At 34.9% G+C, this 24,149-nt stretch overlaps 1 pseudogene; it reads right to left on the bottom strand.

Moving 5' to 3' along the window:
* The window catches only part of LOC103671841, a 53,312-nt pseudogene extending 30,198 nt beyond the window's left edge, over nucleotides 1–23,114 (bottom strand).
* Nucleotides 23,115–24,149: the final 1,035 nt, after the last annotated feature.

Genomic DNA, 24,149 nt, shown 5'->3' with positions numbered 1-24,149 from the left:
TATTAGAAATGAGACATCATCACTACTGATCCCACAGTCCTCAAAAGTGTAATAAAGGTATAGTATGAACAACTCTATGTTCACAAATCTAATAACTGAGTTGAAATGGATCAATTCCTTGAAAGACACAAATTCCTAAAACTTATACAAGGAGAAATAGATCATCTGAGTAGAGCTATTATCTGTTAAAGATACTGAATCAGTAATTAATAACCTCACAAAAAAGATATTATTAAACTCAAGTGATTTCACACGTAAATTGTATCAAGAACCTAAGAAAGAATATATGATACCATGTACTTGTCAAAACCCAGAGAATTTTACAGCACAACGAATGAGCCTTCATGTATGCATATTAAAAATACATTTTTAGGAGTTTGGAAATCCCAGGAAAAAATGCAGACTGTGAAAAGTGCACCTAACCGTATTACAAATGTATGAAACAATCTCACTGAAGGTAATGGCAGGGGCAGGGGGGGAGGAGGTGCTGACCTAAGTAATATTGGAATGAGCGAACTCTGTAAGATGAAAGGCAAAAGAACTGTACTTTAGCTGATAAAAAGGTTTCCCAGGGGGTTATCGGTTAACAATTCTGCTGCTGTTATTCAAGTTTATGGAAATATAACAATTAAATGGATGGCAAAAGGTGGCAGCCAGGTTTCACATTTTTTGGAGTTGAAGTTTAAAGATAAGCATGGGAGGAAATAAAAGTGATCCATGGAAATAAATTAGAGTTGGACACACCAGTATGGACCTATGTTTAGTTTATTATATATAGATTGTTAAATATAGGAATGTTTATAGATATGTCTACATACACATACAATCTTTGATTACCTGAGAAATAAATGACACCCTTGTAGCAATGAGCATGCTCGGTGTCTAGATATTGGTTTTTGATACCATTCTCCAATAATAGAAACAAGGACTCCTTGGAGAAATGGCTAACTCTAGGACTGGGGCAGGAAATATATAAGATGAGCCTGAAGTATGTGCCAGCACATAAGGAAGTGTTCAAAAAACCAAAAATCCCACTTTAATGAGGGTATGTCAAAGGTACACAGGAACCAAGGGAAAGAGCTCCCAATGGCCAACACTATAAAAATCTGACAAATAAAATAGAATTGTGTTGAATTATAACGCAGAGTATAAAATAAGCACTCCTGAGTTGATACTTCTATAAATAAATTACTGAATAAATAAGTGAAGAAGAGACAAATATCCCATGTAGAAAAATTCCAAATTATCTACATAGATACTCTACCCTCAAGGATGGGGAACATAATACCATGCTTTAGGTATGGACTGCACTTGGAGATTCTCTTACAAAGAGTACAATATGGAATGGGGGGGGGGGGAATACACGGGAGAGCTCTCAGCCATGGTGATCAAGGCCAATATCAACAGTCATAAATCACATTGATAGTACATATACTTGGTGAAGTTACACTTTGTTTCTGTGGTCTTCCTCCCAATAATCCATAACACCAGTTTTACCATAAGAAAAACATCAAACAAATTCTAATAGTGGGGCAATCCACAAAATACCTGACACACTGTCCTCCAAACTATCAAGGCCATCAAAAATCAAGGAAAGCCTGGGAAATGAAAGAGACATGTCCTAAGGAGGCACTGACAACTAAATGTCACATGGTATTCTAGATAGGATGCTGTAACAGAAGAGGGACATTGGATAAAAACAAAGGGAATCTAAGTGAACTAGGGATATTGTTTAACAATCATGTATCAATATTGCTTCATTAGTTGTTAATAAATATCCTAATATAAGATGTTAATGATAGGGGAGACTGGGGGTCGGATATAAGACAACTCTCCTCTCAAATTTCTGTAAATCTAAAACTGTTCTAAAAGATAAAAATTTATTAAAAAGCAAAAAAAAAGTGGAAACAAAGCAAAAGGAATGAAGTACAGACACATGCTACAACCTGGATGAACCTTGAAAATAGGAAATCAAGCCAGTCACAGAAAGCCACGTAAGGTATGATTACATTTATTTATTTATTTATTTATTTATTTATTTATTTATTTATTTATTTATTTTTAAAGATTTTATTTATTTGAGAGAGAGAGAGTGAGTAAGAGAGAAAGCACGAGCTGGGGGAGGGGCAGAGGGAAAAGGAGGCAGGAGCCTGATAAGGGGCTCAATCCCAGGACTATGGGACCATGACCTGAGCCAAACTCATGGAGTTTAACCCACTGAGCCACCCAGATGCCCCTGGTATGATTCCATTTATAGGAAATGTCAAGAATAGGCACATCCATAGAGACAGAAATAGACTAGTGGTTACCAAAGTTTGGGTTTGGGGAGAATGTTGGCTACTAATAAGAGTCACTGCTAAAGGTTATAGGGTCTCTTTGTGGGAGATTTAAATGTTCCAGAATTACATGATGATGATCAGCACAAAACTTTGTAAATATATCAAAAATCACTGGATTTTACACTTTAAAAAGATAAACCTTACTGTATGTGAATTATACCTTGAAAAGGCTGTTATTTAAAAAATATCACTGCAAAGAGGTGCCTGGGTGGCTCAATCGGTTAAACGTCTGCCTTCAGTTCAGGTCATGATCCCAGGACCCAGGAATCAAGCCCTGCATAGGTCTCCCTGCTTCAGCAGGCAGCCTGCTTCTCCCTCTCCTCCCTGCCTGTGCTCTCTCTCGCTATCTCTGTCTCTCTCTCAAAAATAAATTAAAAAAAAAAAAATCACCACAAAGATTTGCGTTTCCAAAATAGGTTTGATGCTGGGTCCAGACTGTACTCTTGGTACTGCCAAAAATCTAGTGACCAATAAAACTACCTGAAAACTATGAGCCAGGAAAAAAAAAATTATGTCACTAATCCTTACCAGATAATTAAATATATGAAAGTGTGTGTATACATAAAATAGTATAATTATATATTTTATTAATAAGAAAACTAAGGCCTAGAGAAGTAAAATAACCTGTTTAAGATCATGAAACTAATAATAATAACTAAGACCATCAATTCCAGAGCACGTGACTCCAGTAACCACAATTTCTCCTTAAGCATTGTATTGAATTCTGATTTTGCTTCTTGTCCTTTCCTTGAAAGAACACTTTCGCAAAACTCTTCCCTTATTTTTATGCGCAGTCTATAATGTGGGACAAGGTCGTCACTTGCTAGTTTGCCTCCTTTAACTATATTTGCCTATATTTGCATGGCCTGCTTCAATTCTTTAAAGTGAATGTGTGTCTTTTGAATATTATCTATATTATTAACTCATTTGCTTAGCATAACACTGTCAAATAAAATAGTTCTAATAAAAGTAAGTATATGATTACGTGTGAAACAAAAAAAATGAGATCTGACAATGACTCATTGTCTGACACTCTTGACAGATCTGACAATCACACTATATTCGGCAAAGATACAGAGGGTCAACAACTAAATTTACCTACTCTACAACTTTGCATAGTAGTACATATCCTGATGTGTTTTAATAGAGGTGAAGAACACAAATCATTCTACATTCTGGGTTTTTCATTTAAAAAAAATCTTGTTCATCTCTTACAAAATTAATAATAATCATCATTACTTCAGTAACCTATCCTTAAAATTTGAATGCATACTGATTGATTAACCTATACAGATACTATAATACAGCATGTGTCAGGGAGAGGGTGTATAAAATTAAAAAATTACTTTCCAATAATTCAAAAAATAAATAAATCACTGAAGTATACAGATATTTTGATAGGAACTGCATATAATATATTCAGTTAAATGAATCAGCAATTTAAAATGAGTGAAAAAATATTCAGCACAAAGAAAGCAAATTATCTTAATGTAATGCCTTTAAACCATTAAAATAGATTACATTGTATAAACCAGGTTAAAATTTAAATCCAGCATAAAACAACAAAAAATGAAGTCCTAAAAGGAGATAGAGTAAAATCAATATTGCTCTTTTGGAGTGGAAGCATTCTCTTGGAAATGGTCAGTAAACCATTAAGGTATCAGAACAAAAAATTTCAAGTAAAACTCCTGTAAATTTTAAGAGTTTAATTACTGATAAATTACTAGAATGTTACTCTTAATTCTGGAATCTTCCCAACCAATTTGGGAAGTAGGTTAATGGAGAAAAAAATCTCTACATCAATGACCATTCAAAATGTGTTATGTGTAAATCACATCACCAAGACAAAAAAATGTATATTTAAGCTATTTCCACCTAGAAACAACTGCATTAAGCAAGATAGCTCACTGTTACTCCAATGGAGGCTTGGCTCCTCCTCACTATTCAGGCTAGTAGGACCAAACTGCTTTTTTAGTCTTGTGTCAGTACAAGCAAAATTATTTCAATTAAAAGGAAATAAATGAATGGTTCAATTTGAGATAGTTTTTAAAAACAGTTCTGAGGTTTCTGAATCTGAAAACTGAGAGTCAGGGGATATGAGACTTACAAACATGAGAGATCACAGAAACTAATTATCTTCTGAGTGCAACCTATCATACATCATGGGTAAGAACCTAACTTCAAATTTTTATTCCCTTTGTAGTAATTATTTTTCATTGTGTCCATCTCTAACTAAACTTATAAATAGCTTTTGTAGTGATCTTATTTATTTTTCATTTATTGAAAAAAATAAATGCTGTAGTGAAAGTTCAGATAGATGACTGTCTTGAGTTAAAACTAGGCATGTTTATGGTAATGGTTGTGGTTATTGTGTTTAAATACTGTCTTTGCAAAATCAGCAGGTGTAAGTCTATCAGCAAGTCAACTTCCATATGCATCACCAGCCTTACCTGGCAAATGGGAATGATGGTGATGATAATGCATATAGCAGTCATAATAACTCTGTTATTAAGCTTGTTATGAAGATTAAATAATACTTGCAAGCTGTTTATCACAGCGACAAACTGAATAGGATAAATTTAGTCCCTCCACCAGACTCACAGCAAATATTTTAATAATTTCATAAGATATGCATTGTTGCAGGCTGCATTAGTTAATCAATAAGAATTAGCCCACAGAATGAAACACACTAGCAATTCATTTACTAGGATGTGTAGATACTTGACAATAAGTCTATAAACACTTTGCAAACCTTATATGAAAAAACTGAAATGATTTGTGACACCATTCAATTTATTTCTAGGCATTGATAAATGAAAAAACAGTTGCGAATGATAAGAGGCATAGAGTGACAAGACATTTGTATGAGTCCCTGTATAGCAATGCAAAATTCAAGGACATTTGGCTTGAGCATTATACCCACACCTCCAAGTCTTTGAGACCAACTCAGTTACTACCTGCCACAAGGGATCTCAGATTCATTTAATTCAGGCCCATGATCAATTCTTATAAAATAATTGGCTTTTGACCTCTGGCCAAAATGTCAATGATTTTTTGTTCAATTCCACAGGGAAAAGAAATCTGCCTCTGCGTTTTCACCTCCAGAATCATAAAATTGCTTCAAAAGAAGAAAGAATCTGAGTCTCAAAGTCAGAGACAGAACTTTTGCATAGATAACCAGGTAAACAATATGACATTTTCAAAGATTTCATGTAGACCACTCTCTTCTTAATTATTCCTGGGATTGAGTTTTTAAAAAGAAAAAGGCTGGGGTAGGGGAAGAAAGGACACAGAAGAGTTTGGTTCTGTTACAACCTGACCAATATCTTTTGTAGACTATTTACATATAAACAGATAAAAGTGGCGTTATTTCAATTAAGAAATTTAGGGCCTTGACCACTTAGCCTCAAGACCACACATAGTGGGACCAAAGTCACTGCCACAGACTACTATTTCCCTGATAAACATATTTGTAAACCACTGGACAAAGAGTCTAGGATTCTCTTTATTTCTAACATTTCGTGATTTCAAAATTTTTGATTTGAAAAGAATCTTAGAGATCATCTAGATCCATTGTAAGGCCTGCATTTTAAATAGAAAGACTGGAATTATCAATGTTTTATAAACTAATGGATCATCACATTCATTTGGGAGTTTATTAAATAAACAAATTACACAAACAACACTCTCCACGTTGGGATGCAGTGGGTATGGTTTGAGGAACCAGAACCCAAATGTTTTTGAACATATCAAGGGAGTCTAAAAATCACCAACATGTGGGACCAAAAAAACCCAAAAAACAAAAAAAACCTTCCTCCATTTTCAGTACTAAAATTACTAAAGCATAAAGGACTATCTATTTGACTCTTTTACAAAAAGATATAGAAAAAGCAATTGTGTAAAAAAATGGAATTTTGTTGGCTGTAGGAAACAGAAAATAATAAAATTTAAAAATGTGTGGAAAACATCAGATGGACTATACCCCTTTATTTTTTACTCAATTACTGCCATAGTATAATATGATAAAGCCTAAAATCCAATGATCATCTTTATAAATTATGGGGTTTAGAGTCAGAATATCCAAAGCAAAATGCTGGCTCCACTATTTGTTTCTTTATAATTAAATAAATGATATAGAACAATTAGTCTTTGAACTTTATCTCTAGGATGGGAACAGTAATAGACTCATGAAAATGCTTTGTAAAATGTTAAAACAAAAAAAGTGAATATTTCTAAATAACTGGGGGGAAAAAAGACCTGAAATAAAGTACTTAGGCTAAGTAATATTTTAGATTTAACTTAATTTCATTCTTAGTGCTACACAATGAGCTTCCCACATGCGAAAACTGAAGCTTAGTGAAGTTCAATGGGTTGTAAAGATCAAAAATCTAATAAATGGGGGCGCCTGGGTGGCAAAGCGGTTAGGCGGCTGCCTTCGGCTCAGGGTGTGATCCCGGCGTTATGGGATCGAACCCCACATCAGGCTCCTCCGCTATGAGGCTGCTTCTTCCTCTCCCACTCTCCCTGCTTGTGTTCCCTCTCTCGCTGGCTGTCTCTATCTCTGTCAAATAAATAAATAAAATAAAATAAAAAATCTAATAAATGGTAGAGTTAGAATTTGAACAGGTTTCTATATTTTCAGAGTCCAGGCTTTTATAATCTGTTGTGCTTTATAATTTAGTAGTGTTTTCAAGAATATACAAGAAATAGAATCCCCCCAACTTCATATAATTTGCATTTACTATGATGTGTCAACAAACAGAATTATTAACAAGTGCTAAAAACACTCCGAAAGCCTTCACAGCATATATTTACCTGGACAAAAGACCATCCACAGAAACTTTACTAAACACTGGGAAAAGGGAAGATTTATGCTGTTACATATATTCATGATCTATACCTTGATTTCATGTTGTTTACTGTGATGATAATGACCGAAAACTCTACTTACAGTATAGATTCGCAAGCTTTATAAAACAGACAACGGATGATAAGTTTTTAAGAGTATTTATATTCGTGTACTTTTAATACTTTGTCATTGGTACACATTTGCCCCTAAAAGATGCCATTAATAACCCCTATATTCAATATAAGATCATGCTCTTCAAACTCCTTTTTTCCCCTATTTTTGGGCCCTCCTTTCAGCTGTCATGAATCCCTTGAACACCATGCATGTTACCTGTATACAAAATTGGTGTGTTCTGTTACCTGATGCTCACACTTTTTATTATATGGGCTTTCAGGGTCTTTCTCTCACTCTTCACTACAAGGTATATGATTAATTTGCTTAAATTGTTTGTGCAAACAATACAGTTGATACTGAAAACCTGCTTTCCTCCTGGACTTTGGGAACTTGGTATGTGCAACACAAAAAGTGCCTATATGAGAAACCCCTAATCAAAATTTTAGGCAGTGAGTCTCTAGTGAGTTTCTCTAGTAGATAAACACATATCACTAAAAATTTGTAACACTTGTGTGTTCTCTAACTTACTAAGCCTAATGTTTCAAAGTCCAAACATGTTGTAAATGAAGGTTTAGCTTTTTCACATTAATTATTTTACAGAATTCAATTATTTGTGTTAATTTTTTTATTTTCTACTGATGGACATTTAGGCATCCACATGTTTGGGGTTGTTTTTGTTTTTGTTTTATACATTTTACCTGTATGGTCACATGTTGCTAAAGAAAATAAGCATGTCCTCTGTGACTAAACTGTGAAACATCCTCCTGGTTTTCTCCAGTCTTCACCCCATGCGATGTTTTGCTTTTGCTGATTTTGGATTTGTACCCTTTTACTGTAATAATTCATAGCCATAAATATGACTATATGCTGAGTCCTATGCATATTCTCAGAAAATTATCAAACCTGCTGGTGATCTTAAGGATGCACAAATATAAAATGGTTTGTTTAAAATATATCAAGAAATAAATATTAATAAGTAATCTGAATGAGTAATAAGAAAGTATCTTCCTCACAGATAAGGAGGTTTGATAAGGAAGGATAAGGAAGATTTGAAACTGGACTTTAAGAAACGGAATTCGCAATCACTGAAAACACCGTATCAGCAGACATTTTTAAAAGGCTACATATACAGAAGAAAAAACTAGTGTAATGGACGATAAATTTAAAGAAATTAACTGAAAGTCATCAGATGGAGCAAAGAGATGGAGAAGGGAACAAAGAAAAAGATTTAGAATACATAATAATAAGGATATGAATCTTCACTTCCCATTCTACAAAAGGACGGAGATCATTAGAGGCAAAAAGAATATCCTAACTGTGTCTAGTAAAATCCAGACTTAGATCAGGTAAGGATAATTAAGAGAAGAGAAGCCTTCCTAGCAACAAAAAAGGAAACAGAAAGATTATGGATTGATAGTTTCAAACTGATGAGATAAAATAATAGTCAATCTAGAATGCATACGTAGCTAAACTTCTATTGAAACACAAAGTTGAAATGTCTTCTTTTCAGAAAAAACTGCAATGAATGACCTTACCAACAGTACATCCTCACTAAGGAAACTTCAGAAGACATACTATTGCAAGACAAAAACTTTATGAAAGAATTCTAGGATATATGAAGAAATGTGAGCAAAGGCACTGCTAAACTTGCAGGCATATCTAAACAAACAGCAATTACATACTATTTCAGGAATTATACTTTGGGAAGTTAAAAAGTAGCAGTAACATACTACATAAGAATAAATGTAAGAATTAAAGAAGAATTTTAACATTTCATAAACACAAAAATATATAAAAATCCGCATTTCTAACCATCAAAAACAAAAATCAAATAAAAATTTAAAAAGCTAATTTATAATATCTAATACCTATAAAATAATTGAGGTTAAGTATTCTAAAGAAATGGTGTTAGTCTTATTATTTATAGAATGTTGTGAAAAGATATCAAAAGTACATAAATCAATAAATGCATTATATTCATTATAAAAAATCCTAATAAATGTCAATAACCTAGTTATATATTTAATATAAATTTATATATAGCATATGTGTATATAATATATGTGTATGTACATTAGTCTTTTAATAAAACATTTAGGATGATTCACTTTCATCTAAGTACCATTTGAGCATCATCCTAGAGTAATACTTTCAGTTTTGTTAAAGTTTACATATTTTTTAAATATTTATTTATTTAAAAGATTTTATTTAGGGGCACCTGGGTGGCTCAGTCGTTAAGCATCTGCCTTCAGCTCAGGGCGTGATCCCGGCGGTGTGGGATCAAGCCCCACATCAGGCTCCTCCGCTGGAAGCCTGCTTCTTCCTCTCCCACTCCCCCTGCTTGTGTTCCCTCTCTCGCTGCCTGTCTCTCTCTCTGTCAAATTAATAAATAAAATCTTAAAAAAAAATAAAAATAAAAGATTTTATTTATTTGAGAGACAGAATGAGAGAGTACACGAGCAGGGAGAGGGAGAAGCAGGCTCCCCACTGAGCAGGGAGCCCGACACACGTGGCTCAATCCCAGGATCCTGACCTAAGCTGAAGGCAGACCTTTAATCAACTGAGCCACCCAGGTGCCCCATGATGTGTCCTTTCTGCATTAAATTACATATTGCTGTCTTACTATATTTTATTATAACTTCTTCATTCACTTATTTCAAATTTTCTGTCAATTTTATTTGACAGAAAGTGTGGTACAGCACTTATAAAACGAGAAAAGTGTACTTAATTTAAATCCAATTTTAGTTTTTACTGTGGGCTTAGTAAATTTAATTGTTTAATGTATCATTACTACAAATACATTTTTCAGTGTTCTTACTTTGTTTTATGTTAAGCAAGTGCCTTTTTTCCTATTGTTTCATATACTTTGTGATGTTTAAAAAATATTTTTCAACTTTTTTTTTCAGCTGTATTGAGATATAACTGCCATGTAACACTGTGTAAGTTTAAGGTGTACAATGTGATGGAATACTATTCAACCATAAAAGAGAAGGGAATCCTATTTGTGTCACCATTTCTTTTTTATCCATTTTTGGTCTGAAAGCTATAAATTATTTTATTTTGTACGCTTTTTATTACACTGAAGTGATTTGAAAACATACATAACTATAACTTTCTAATGTAGTAAAAAGTTCTTAGTAGGTTTTAGTTATCAATTGTACAATACTCTCAGCCCTTCATCCCTGTAATTGGTCTCTGGACTATTACATCAACTATTTCTAAAACACTACTTACTTGTGATTATGTATGTATGTATTTCAAAAAATACTGTGAAGGCACTTATCATCTAACCATATGGTTTCCTAGTCCCTGTGCTGATCTCTTGTTCATCCTCATTTACTTCTCTTTTTACTGAAATATTTAGTGCAGTTCTTTTAGTGCTTTTCTTTTAGGAAAAAGATTGGACCTCAAGAGGAATTCTGTCCCCTAATGCTTCTTCTTACTCAGGCTATTTTACTCACTTACATTACTTTCTGGGTTTCTCTAGTAGTTTATTTTCACTTATTCTAGGATACACTTTTCTTTTCTCACATCTTAACTTTTCTTAGATTGAGATGAGATTTACAATTGAAGCAATCTTACCACTGGGTCCTAATTTAATAGGCAGTATCTTGGTAGTAAGTTTGGAAAATTGCGTATCTGGTTTAGGTTCCACAAAATGCGTTATTAACATTTATTGAGGGCTTTCTCTATCCCAGGCATTACTTTCAACTTTAAGTAAAATAATCTCTTTAAATTACTCCCAAATTCAAATAACTGGTAAATGAGCAATGTTGGGATTCAAAACCAGTCTGATTCCAGAGCCCACTCTTTTAACAACTATAAAACATTTGTCGTTTGTGAGCGTGTTTCCCAACTTGATAGAGTCCCTTACTCCTTAGTTTTCCAAACTCCCTGATGATAAACATCACCTGGAAAAAATAATGTCAATTCAAACTCCTGCCTTTAAGGGTTACTGAAACAAAACCTTCAGAGGAAGGGCATGTATGCTGTGCTTTATCAAATGTTTCCAGGTGATTTGTATCTTCAGGCAAGTAAAGAAAACACTGCCATGACCCATTGTGGACCATTGCTATTTACCTTGGGAAGAGATGAGGGTTTTTGTTTTGTTTTGTTTTGTTTTGGGTTGGGTTTTGTTTGTTTGTTTGGTTTTTTTTTTTTCGAGTTTTTAATACCAGTTATGTGCTTGCCCTGAAATCTAATCCAAAGCCTATTTTGGGAGCTCATTCTTCACCAACAGGGAGGGATATACCCATTTCCGCATTTCTGGAGACATCAGAACACCTCATCACTTCTGTGTCACTTGGATCCCTGGTGAGAACTACTGACTTACTAACATGGATGTTAGACTGCTGCCTCTAAGCCACTTTGAGGTTTTGGTCTTTGAACTTGAAGGTCACCTGCTTATAAAAATGTCATACATTTCTAAAAACTATTTAATAAACATTGATCTCCTTCAAATATTTTTTCTCCTTCCTTTTCCCTACCCCTCCTCCCTCTCTTCTTTTCTCTGTGTGTGAATCCTGTGGCTCAAAGAGATAAAGTGAATATTATATTTTTAAAGCTAGTGTCAGACCTGACAACAATATCCATGGAAGAACTCTCAATCAGGTCATTGCATTTTATCCTGCACAATGGAATCTTTGCTGTTTTACTATATTACTTAAATGAATACATGATAGTTTCCACATTCAATTCCAAGCAGTATATTGGGCTAAATGTCATTAATAAGAAAGTCTGTATCAGGTGGAATTCAGCTGAACTTTTAGGTTCAAATCAAATCAGTTTGAATGAAATCAAGTTTAAACTTTGATCTGACCTTGATGTCAAGCAAGATTCTCTCATTTTGGCTGGGAAACTGTGCTTTCAAGAATCAAATTCATTTTCAAGCCTTATTTTTTCCCTCTTTCAACTCTATTTCCCTGAAGTCAAAATGAATCAAACCTAGCAGTGTCTTTATTATTTTAATTGGATAACAATAGATTGTGTTTCAAAATTCTAGTTCTAAACTATTATATCTGTAAAACTGGTGAAGTTCTTGGACAAAATCATCTAACAGAAAATATTATTGTTTATTTATTTGTTAAAAAGAGTGAAAAAGGGTATAAGTTTTGGTAGGTTTAGAAAAATAAATAAAATTTAAAAATTAGTAATTAAGGGGTGCTTAATTATTCAGTCTTTAAGTAAAATAATCTCTTTAAATTACTCCCAAATTCAAATAACTGGTAAATGAGCAATGTTGAGGGTGATTTGGTCCAGTAGAGCATGTGACTCAGTCAGTAGAGCATGTGACTCTTGATCTCATGGTTGTGAGTTCAAGTCCCATGTTGGGTGTAGAGCTTACTAAAAAAAATAATAATAATAAAGAAAAAGGAGTATTTAAAATTGGTAATTAAGAGTCAAGGGCAAAAATCTGCCCTGATGTCCCAAAAGATCTCAGCTAACCTATATGTAAAATTAAGTTGGTAGTCAACAAGATCTTCCTTTTAATAGTCTTTAGAAATATTAGGGAAATGGGCCTTCAAATATAAAAGTAAATTAAAACATGTACCTTTTCTTCTACATAATGAACAAACCAAATAAAATGTTAATTACACTCTAAGTATGAGGAAATTTGAGGTTATAATTTCCAGTTCTTTATCAGGAGAGCTGGTGATCTGAATGATTATAAGGGTGAAAGATTCAACACTGTTATATCCTTAATTTGTATACATTGTTTCTCTCACTTTAAAATCTCAAATTATATTTTTGTGTATCAGTCTCTAGTAAAAACTTCAATATTCAATTTTCTTATTTTTTTCTAACTTTTCTTAAATACACAAAATTTGGCTGAACTTACCATGTAAATTTTTAATAAATTTTGTACACATCTCTCTAATTCTTTTTGTTTTCTTTTCCTTTTGATTCAATATTCTTTACCTACATTGCTATTTATCTACATTTCACTTAAAAATCCCAGAAAATGACAACTTTAAAACATGCAAATAAATGTGGGTCTTTATATAATATACTGACACAGCTCCTAGCCAAGATAGTAAAACTGATCATATCTTCAGTACAGTACACATACCTTAATTTTTTATTGTTTGTTTTTAAGATTTTGACTACTTTGTATTTAAGTATATTACCTTTACCCATTTTAATTTTTATTATATCTATTTGATTTTTCAAACAGATCCTTAGCTATGGCCCATTACTTTTCCTGAATTTGATACTGTTAACTGATATTTCACAGAGTATCAAGCCTCGTTACTTGATAGCCATCATCTTCTATATTTACTGTCATATGTCTGGGTATTATTTCCATGGATCTACTGATCTGTCCTTTTCAGTAACAGTGGCAATGCTTTGTGGGCACACTGTAGCAATTTTTTATGTGCTCTTTTAACATGCTTGATAGCAGGGCTATATTTATACTTTCTTGGAGTCATAGATTGTTTTTCCTCTTTTGGAAATTTCTTGACTAACTCTAAAATATTCTTTGATGGCACATTCAGATGAGGTTAGGCAACACAAAGTTAGAGGGCACACTGACCAAAACCATACTCACTTTGGACACCAACTCTAAGTTTTGGGTTAGGGGGAAGAACTGGACCAAACCACCCTCAGGTTTGATAATTTGCTAGAATGACTCACAGAAATCACTGAAGACTATTATATTCATAGTTATGATTATCACAAGAAGAGGATACAGATTAAAATCAGCCAAAAGAAGGGCATACAGAGAGTCCAGGAGAACTACCAAATGCAGAATTTCTATTGTCCTCTTCTACCATTTATCTCTTACACTATGCATGCAGTATCACCAACCTGTGGAGCTTACCTGACCTTTGGTATTCAGAGTTTTTATGAGGCCCCATTATGTAGATATGAATGACTATTCATATAGCTGATTTTAGTCTCCAGGTTGATGGACTCTAGGCTGATTCAAAGCCCTGACCCTAAATCACAGTCAATCTTTCTGGCATAGACAGATCTGGCTAGGCCAAAGATCTAAGACAAATGAAGATTACCTCCCAAAAGATGAGAATAAAGGATAGACCTCTTTGTGCAAGGTTAAATTCTTTACTACACAGGCTACCCTCTGGACTTAGACCAAGTCTCTTTTATAGCAAAACAATTATATTTGCCTTGGCATCTCCATTTAGTATATAATGAATATAACAGACACAGGTATAGTATGATGAATATGCCTATCATTTGGATGAGCCAGTGTTGGGTAGGAATAGATTTAAAGAAAGAATAAATCTGTACCATCAAGCCACTACACACACACATCTTCATATTTTTGTTTCCTGATCTACCACTATTCATACCTTATGATCAACTCTTACAGAACTATTTAGCATGCAAATTGTTAGCTAAATCCTATTCTTCTTTAAGCCAGTCATTTTCCGTCAGTATTGCTTCATCAGGAGTCTTTATCCAATTTCCCTATACATTTAATCATCAATATCAGTATTGTAATTTTACCAACAATGCCAGTGTTAGGTCAATACCAATACAGCAGTAGTCGTAACCTGAAAAATGAGTCAAAAGATATGCATATACTAGGGGGCGCCTGGGTGGCACAGCGGGGCGCCTGGGTGGCACAGCGGTTAAGCATCTGCCTTCGGCTCAGGGCGTGATCCCGGGTTGTGGGATCAAGCTCCACATCAGGCTCCTCCACTATGAGCCTGCTTCTTCCTCTCCCACTACCCCTGCTTGTGGTCCCTCTCTCGCTGGCTGTCTCTATCTCTGTCGAATAAATAAATAAAATCTTTAAAAAAAAAAAAAGATACGCATATACTAGGATCACACTTAGTCATTAACAATTAGTCTAGTCCATCATTATATTCTGACTAAAGTATCTCTCAGAGTGATGCCACTCAAGTTTACAGGCTTCCATTTTACTTTGCCAGGTCCCAAAAACCAGAAGAGGTCCCAGCAACATATGGTTTCATCCTTTCAAAAATCTAGTATAACTGAGCTCACAGACAGTATCTAGCTCTGAACCCTCTTTGAGGCATCAGTGTAACATTGGATTGTTCTCACTGCATAACCCATTTATTTATTCCTTTACTCTCAACTACATTTCCTGTTTTTCTCCAATGTATCCAAAATTTTCTACCTTTGAAAAGTACATTAGGTTCTGCTACTCTGTTGGTTCAGATTGTCAGGAGCACGACTAGTCTAGCAAGTGCCTCCCCCTCAATCTACTCCTATTCATATAGGGTAGGATTACATATAAGGTAGCATTACTTAGATTTTCATAGTGGGCTATACTGATCATAAGACAATATGATTGCATTCACTGCACACTATAATTTTGCCAGATAGAATGAGGGCAAAACTCACTTCCATCAGGCCCTTATGGATTCTCACATAAGCATTTAAAGATATATTTACAGTTTCTTGCTTAGGAATTATCCATGTTCTGGCACACACAGTTAGAGCCTGGTTCCTAGGACCACTGCATCAGACAGGAAAAAAGAAAGTTGAGGTGATCTGGGGAAAAAAGAAAACTAGTATTGTCATATCAGCACCCTACCCTACATCCTCATCCCCAGCTCTCCCAAAGTAGAGGAAATTATCTGGTGAGGACACTCCTTGCCCATCCCCCATGTTGAGTGTAAGCGTACATTCCTAAAAGTATGTAAACTTATAAACTAGCCCTTCATACTTTCATCTCCCCTAGTTTTAGACAATGAATGTTTCAATTTCTCATTCTAGTTCTCCCCACTCATTACTCTAAGGATAAAAAGGTGTTCCTTGCTCTGAGAAAATGTGATTCAGCTGTCCAAACTGGTAAGCTATCTTCTGTTCCAGTCCTTTTATAACATACTGAGCATCCATCTCTGGGTTAGTAAAGCTCCATCCTGAATGTCTATTCCTGTCAGGTCTCATTTATAGTCTCCCAGAGCTACCAGCATGAATTCAACTAGCCAGCTATGTGTGGGATCTTCCCCTTCCCTCAGCATTATCTGTCCCATAGCTATCTGTAGTCTCTGTCTTTCTTGCTGATTGATAGAACAGCTCTTATTGGCATTTTGTTCCTCAGAAGGTGCAAGAGGAATATATCTAAATTCAGGCAATCTCTGCATTGTTGCATCCTCATGAACCAAGTGCCCACCTCAAGTGAGCACATCAGGATATCCACTCGCCAGTTCTAATCATCCTCCAGTCCTGGAAGGGATTCTTCATGGCACATCCTACTTTAAAGTTCTATTTTAATGCAATCCTTAAATTTTCATAGTGATTTTCATAGGGCTGTCCCTGTATGAGGGACCCCTTTGATAGGCCTGTTTTCTACTGCCCTTCTGCCTGAGCATATGTCCAGACCAGTCAGCCACTGTCCATGAGTCAGTTAAAAACCTAAATACAGAAGCAAACCACATGTAATTCAGCTCACTCTACTGATTGGCTTTACCTTCCCACTAACAAAAGCAACTCACAGGAGAGCTCTTATTATCATTCATATGCAAGTGTCAACAGCAGTCACTAAATCTAATTCCCAGGTGAGTTTTACATTTATGCAAATATCTAATTTCTTTATGAAATAATATAACTTTATTTTCTGGAGAAGTGATTAACATATTTAACAGATCTGATATATACATAAAGGAAGACATTTTTGGCAGTCTTAAAAGCACACTTCCCAGGCATATGCTTTCTTTTTTTTCATCTGGGCAAAAAGTACAGACTCTTTTATTTGTACTCATGTTTTACTTTTCATAGTATTTAAATATCTTTATGTCTCATTCTCACTTTAAGCCTGTGAGGGTAAAGAGAATGTATCATCATATATACTTTATAAATAGGAAAATAATACTCAAAGAAGATAGTTGATATGCTCAAATTAATTTAGCCAACCGATGGCATATAAATCATTAAAACTTAAGTTCATTGTTTTGTTTTAATTTATAATATGGTCATTTCTAAACTAAGCCCTGCTTTAAAAAAGGTTCTAGAGTTTTCCCGAACCTTCACTCTGTCTATATTTCCACAATGGCATATTTCCTGTGGATTAACAATGTGCTAACTGTATGGAAACCAGGGAAGAGAGTTAAAATCCCAATATGGACCCTTGTGAAGCTTGGCACAAGTAAGTAGTTGAGATAATCCCTCATATTATTTAAAGAGAAACCTATCCCTACCCTTAGAGCTGAATTATCAAAATAATATAAGAGCATTTAAGTGTTTTCTGATGGGTATGTGGGGGAAGGGTATGTTTATAAGATTATAAATTGAAGAACATCCAAAATAGTACCTGTTGTCTGTTCCTTATTATAATGGCAGAATGAGTTCCAAAGATAGTGTAAAAACACTCCAACATTTAAAGAATGTTCTAACCCCAGTATATTTTAAGAACTGCCAAATCAGAATAGACAATTGAACAAAAACAATTTATCATCACTGTTATGAGAAAATATTAAACACTTGCCTTATTGGCATAGTATTTGATGCTTGAGTATCATAAATAAATTCAAGTACCATCTAAAAGGAATTATTAATGAATTTTGTTATTTGTGTTATATAAAAAACGATTTAAAAATCTGTGATGAGATGTCAGTATTGCACTGTACTTCACATTTTCATGTTTAAATAAGGAAGTCCTAGGTACTTGGATTTTTAAGTAAATTCTTTTGATAATTAACTGCTGACAGCCAATTTTTAAATATGAAACCCAAGCATAACAACCTTGTACAGGTAAATGAAATGTGCCTGTGAGCCGTATCTGGTGAGCTCTAATATGTGACCTCTATTCCAAATACAGTTTATTTACCATGAAAATGTAAAGTACTAGACTTGCCCTCCTACCATAAATAATTATAACAGGCTGTAAAAAACAATGTCTGTATGAATTAAAATATACTAGATAGACAATGAAACTAGAAAAATGACTTATTATCAGAAAAATTAGCAGTCCATAGAAACTGACTCTGAATAGGATGTTGGAAATACCATGGAATAACTCTATTACAGCTATTATGCACACTATCAAGGACTCAGAAGAAATAGGATATTAACAAATGAACAGATGAAGAATTCAAGTAGAGAAATGGAAATTATAAAGGAAATAGAAATTCTAGAAGTAAAAAGTAAATATCTATAATTAAACATTACCGGGTAAGTTTAACAGAAGTATAGGAATAAGAAGAAAAATAACAAAAAAACAAGTTTCGGAAAAATAAACAGAATCTCAGTGAACCAAGGGAAATACAAAATTTTTCATCATACATGTTATTACTCCCAAGAAGGAAAAGAGAGAAAGAATTGGGGCCCCCAAAAAGTTTGATAAAATGTTTAAAAATTCCTTAAAATTTTTAAGGGAAAAAACACTAATGGATAGAATCAGTGGCATATTGGTAAACATTTAGCTGTCAGTTTGTTGAGGATAAAAACTTATAATGTAGCATTTCCAATGTCTACGGTGTAAATATTCTAACCAATTTCAAGTTACTGATGTGATTTAACAAGAGAACATTTTATAACTAACACTTGTCATGGTAAAATATCAGATACCTTTTCTCCCTAAGAGTATGTATGTGTATATATATATATAGTATTGGAAGACCTAACTAATGATATAAGGCAACAGAATCATCAATAGATGCTAAATCTAGTGGCTTAATTAAGTACACACAATATCATTCAGTCATCTTCCTGCCATAAACTATCAAACACACACAAGTTGAGGTTCATTCTTGAAAAAAAAAGCATACATTCTTAAAGACAGTCAAGGTCCAGAAAAAGACAAGAAATGCTACTGAATGTTTCTAGATTAATAAATTAATTTATAGATTAATGTAACTAAATGTTATGCCTGATACTGAACTGGACCTCAGACTACAGAAAAAAAATTAACGAAATAATTATAAAGGACATACTTGTCATGACTGATGAAATTAGAATATGGATTTGGGATTTGATAATAATACTGAATTAATGTTAAATTTCTTTATTTTGATAGCTGTTCTGTTTTTGTATAGTATAACAATAGTGTTCTTAGGAAATAACAGTTAAAATTTAGAAGTAAAGGGAAGTGAAAAATTTAGGGGTTAAGAGAATGAGTGTCTCCACCTACTTTTTTTTTTTTACGTTAGATTTTTTTTTTAATGTTTTTTTATTATATTATGTTAGTCACCATACAGTACATCCCTGGTTTTTGATGTAAAGTTCGATGATTCATTACCTGCGTATAACACCCAGTGCACCATGCAATACGTGCCCTCCTTACTACCCATCACCAGCCTATCCCATTCCCCCACCTCCCTCCTCTCTGAAGCCTCAGTTTGTTTCTCAGAGTCCATAGTCTCTCATGCTTCAGGAAAAAAAATCATTTGTCATTCTACCAGTATACTGAAATACATAGAATACATATACAAACATATATAACAGATTTATAAAGAAAGTAAATCAAATATAAACAATTCATAAATTTGGTTAAAAAGTAATGAGATTTCTCTGCCCTACTTTTGTACTTTTTTTAATATTTGAAACTCTATCAATATATAAAGTTATAAATTTTAAAATAAACCAACATATAACCAAAAATGTGTATATACATGGCCAACATTTCCATGAGGCAATAATTATCTGGATTCCAGTAGTAGCAAGTCTCATCATATGAACAGAAATTCTAACACCATCATCCATCATGTTTTCTGAACCATAAACCTGGTGTTACTTTTAACTACACCTAACTTATTTTACTCATTTACACCTTAAAGCAGAAGAGTCTGCAACACTTTGTCTAAAAGTAAAGACTGCTATAGACTAGAATCAATAATATGCTAGATATAATATTTAACAATCAGCTCTCTGTGCTGAAAAAAAAAGCTCATATTTGTAATATCTACCAATATCCATAGTGTAAATGCTCCCACTATGGCCAATTTTTTCTTTTTTTTAAAGATTTTATTTATTTATTTGACAAAGAGAGACAGCGAGAGAGGGAACACAAGCAAGAGGAGTGTGAGGGGGAGAAGCAGGCTTCCCGCCTAGCAGGGAGCCCAATGCTGGGCTTGATCCCAGGACCCTGGGATCACGACCTGAGCTGAAGGCAAAGGCTTAACGGCTGAGCCACCAAGGCGCCCTGCACTATGGCCAATTTTCAGCTACCAACATGAAATCATAAAACAATGCTGAGAAGAGTTGAACAATCAGCTTTTATGAGCTGGTGCAAGCCCGCTCCTGCACATCATTGGCTAGAACTGCGAAACTAACCCAGATTTCCATAGTTTAGATGGAACTGAAAGATCATGCAGACCTGAAGAAAGCAGAATAGGGAAAGAGAAATTCCATTGCCACCCACGGGCAGAACAATACCTAAGATCCTGCTACGGGAATTGTAAGATTTGCTAATGGTGTGTACATATAGTCTGAGGAAGAAAGTTTAGAACAGCAGTTTAGAAAGTTTAGAACTGCAGGCCTTCCACTTTGAAGTATACTTAGCCTTCCTGAATAATCAGTTGAACTGAGGAGTCATTTTTTTCCAAACTGCCATTTCAACATACTGTTTTCTAAGGTGTATTTTCCCTTTTGCTTTCTCATTTACAAAACTGATCTAATTGCTTTCAAATACTCAAGTGGAGCTATAGTGTTATCTGTTTTGTTTTTATTAATTCTCTCCCATCTATTAAAAATAAACAAATTACAGACTAACCCCTATCTATTTGAATGACAGCTTTTGGTTGAAGGCACTTAAAGCAATCCACAGACTCAAGCTAATTTTCTCACTCAATGGGACTATAAGATTTTCTACTACCTTCTGTGATTAATGAGACACTATCTAAAAAAAAAAAAAAAAAGCAAAATTAAGCTTGTCAGAAAATAAGGTGGGATTCAGCAAAGGCCCTGAGAAAAGCTGATATACTTATGCAAATTTATAATTGTAATTACATTTTTTATTATGTTAGCTTCTTTGGTTTCAGTTCCTCAACCAGATTCACTGTCTCACTGTTACATAACATGGCATCTAAGTCCTGGTTGGTAAATTAGTCTCCTTTCTTGGCCTAAATTACGTCTTTCTGTTTTCTAAGTTTTTGCTATATTCTGTCTCAAAGTTTTTCACCTTTTGTAATTTCAGGGTCAATAATTCTGTCAAGCACTATAAATGGTTTAAAATTAACCCTGTTTGCTGCTAACTAGTTAGCCTTCCACAGTTTCATGGATGCTGGCTAAAGACATGAGACGTGGTGGGATGGAGACAAGCAGGCTTTATTACACCCAGCACACTACCCAACATGGGTTTCATGTTTATGAAGATACCTTCTGCTCCTAAGTCTCATGAGGGTGACCAAGTGATGCAGGTAGAAGTCTCAAATGCAGAGGCTTTGCCTCACAACTGAAGAATCCTTAGATTGGGAGGCCTTATTTTTATTATATTACACAGCAAAAAATCCTCACCCTCTACTCTGGAAGGAGATACTATCTCTATCTTTCAAAGCTGCTTATTATATAAGCATTTCTGAAAAGACAGCCTGGAGCCAAAGTTACCAATGTCTCCGCTGACAAGATGCATAGAAATGAGATACCCAGTGAACATTTTCTCTTAATACCATATAATACAAAAATTCTTACCAGATAGATTGTTATGAGGATTAAAAAGACATGACTAACAATTTGAGATTTAAGGCATATTGCTCTAGCCAATGTAAAATCTCCCCAATGACTTTAATGCATTTTACCAATCATTGGTCATTAACACTTTGATGTGCAAATATTGGATATACTCCAAAGTTAAAATATAATCAAGGATGGCTTTGATATGGAGGAGAATCTATATCCAGAGTCAACATCTCTACTAGATGGGGAAGAGCCCCTTGGAAAGAAAGGATTAACAGTCTTTGTGGGAATGGGAGGGAAGTCGTTATTTAAAAATTGGAGTTCCAGAAAATTTTAGCCATTCTCTTAACATTTTCACTTCAATCTGCATAAATTCCTACTTGTACATAAGATTGTGCAGAGTAATAAACTTTTGTTCTCTTAATAATGGATGTGTACCATTTTTTTGATTGACCTTTCCCCTGATTTTCACTCAAATTTTCTCTCAATGACTTTCCATTAGCAAACCAACATGGCTATTTTTTCTTTAGTATGCATTTTCACACTCTGTCTCTCCCTCCCTCTTTTCTTCTGTTTCATCCTCCATTGATTTAAGGCAATACTCTTGTTAACGTGTATGAAATATGCGTCTCTTCAATGTCCCCCCCCCCCGTACTGTTGTGTGACAAATTACCACAAAATTAATAGCCTAAAACAACACTCACTACTTCACAGTCTGGCAAGGCACAAGTCTGGGCACAGCATAGCTGGGGTGAGGGATCGCTGTCCTCGAAAACTGAAATAATTTGTTAGCTGGGTTGGTTCTCACCTGCATGCTCTGAGGAAGAATCTGCTTCTAAGATCATTCAGGTTGTTGGCAGAATTTAGTTCTCTGCTGCTTGTAAGTCTGAAGCCCCCATTTCCTTTCTGACTGTCAGTAGAGATGCACTCCTGAAAGCCTCAACTGCAGTGCAAGCCCGACTGCTTCCATTCCGGCCACCGCCCATCGGACCACAGCCGGTGCCTCAGCGCACCTTGCCCTCAGCTTGCCGCTGCTCCACCCCGCACACCACCCAATTCTGCCTAACTCTTGACTGGTCCTGCGTGAAAGGCGGGCTGAGGCAGAACCCCCATGCCCCGTCCGGGTGTGGGGCACGTGTGGCTTCCGCAGGCAGGGCAGCCCACTGCAGCTCATCTGAGAACTCCTTCTCCTCTTCCCGCAAGTTCTGTGAGTTCTCGCGAGATTGGGTTTCGCGCCGGAAGCGGTCAAAGCTGAGTATCATCAGCCTGTTCCCACCCTCTTCTGAGAGGCCTCAGGCCCTTGATGTAAACCCCACCCCCATCCCCTGGCAGCTGCCCTCCTGCTAGGCTGGGGTCTCTTTGGAATTCTGCCTATCACAGGGATGCATCCTTTGATAAGGCCACGTAGGATAATCTCCCTTTTAAAAAGCCAGTTCTGCCAAATAAAATAACCTAATCACAGATGTAATATCCCTTTGTATTCACGTATTACCCCACACTCCCGGGAAGAATTATACAAGTGTATAGGTCATTGAGTTTCATTTTAGAATTCTACTACCACACCTGTTGTGTAACGAAGTTGTAACTTTGTATTACAAAGTTTCTCATGCAAACAATGAATCATGGAACACTAATCAAAAACTAATGATGTACTGTATGGTGACTAACGTAATATAATAAAAAAAAACACAAAGTTTCTCATGAAACATCTGGAATTTTACTTTTAAGCTACGAATCAAAAAAAGTAGAATTTTCTTTTATGATCAAGCTGTTTCATTTCTTTAGTAGCCAAAAGAAATTTATACACGAAACATTGATTCACAGCAGAAACATGCAAAACCTCATTATAATGTAAACTCTCTAGCATTTGAGTTTGTCACCAATTAGTAAGTAGAAGATACAATCCTTGTTCTGGAAAATTTACATTGTTTTCTAGAAGAGCGGTGAATAGATAAGAATTTAGAACTGGCATAAGAAAGGTTAGTGCATCAATAAATGTAAGTGTATTATTAACTGAAAATTTGGTTGAAGTGGCATTTTTTTGTGGAAGTACATTATATATTACTGGGTAACAACATTACAACAAACTTACAAGCTTAAAACAATGCACTTTTATCTCACAGTTTTTGCAGGTCAGGACTGTAGGTCCTCTGCTTAGATTCTCGGAATTTTGCAGGGCTACATTCTCACCTGGAGGCTCAATTTGGGAAGAATCCACTTCCAAGCTCACTTGTTGCTGACAGGATTCATTTCCTTGCAACTGTGTGACTGAAGGCCTCACCTTCTTTCTGGCGGTT

Source organism: Ursus maritimus, unplaced genomic scaffold (genome assembly GCF_017311325.1).
Source record: "Ursus maritimus isolate PB19 unplaced genomic scaffold, ASM1731132v1 scaffold_6, whole genome shotgun sequence".
In the NCBI taxonomy this organism is placed as follows: Eukaryota; Metazoa; Chordata; class Mammalia; order Carnivora; family Ursidae; genus Ursus; species Ursus maritimus.
The sequence above is the reverse complement of the archived record's forward strand: the minus strand, read 5'-3'. Positions and strand labels throughout refer to the sequence as shown.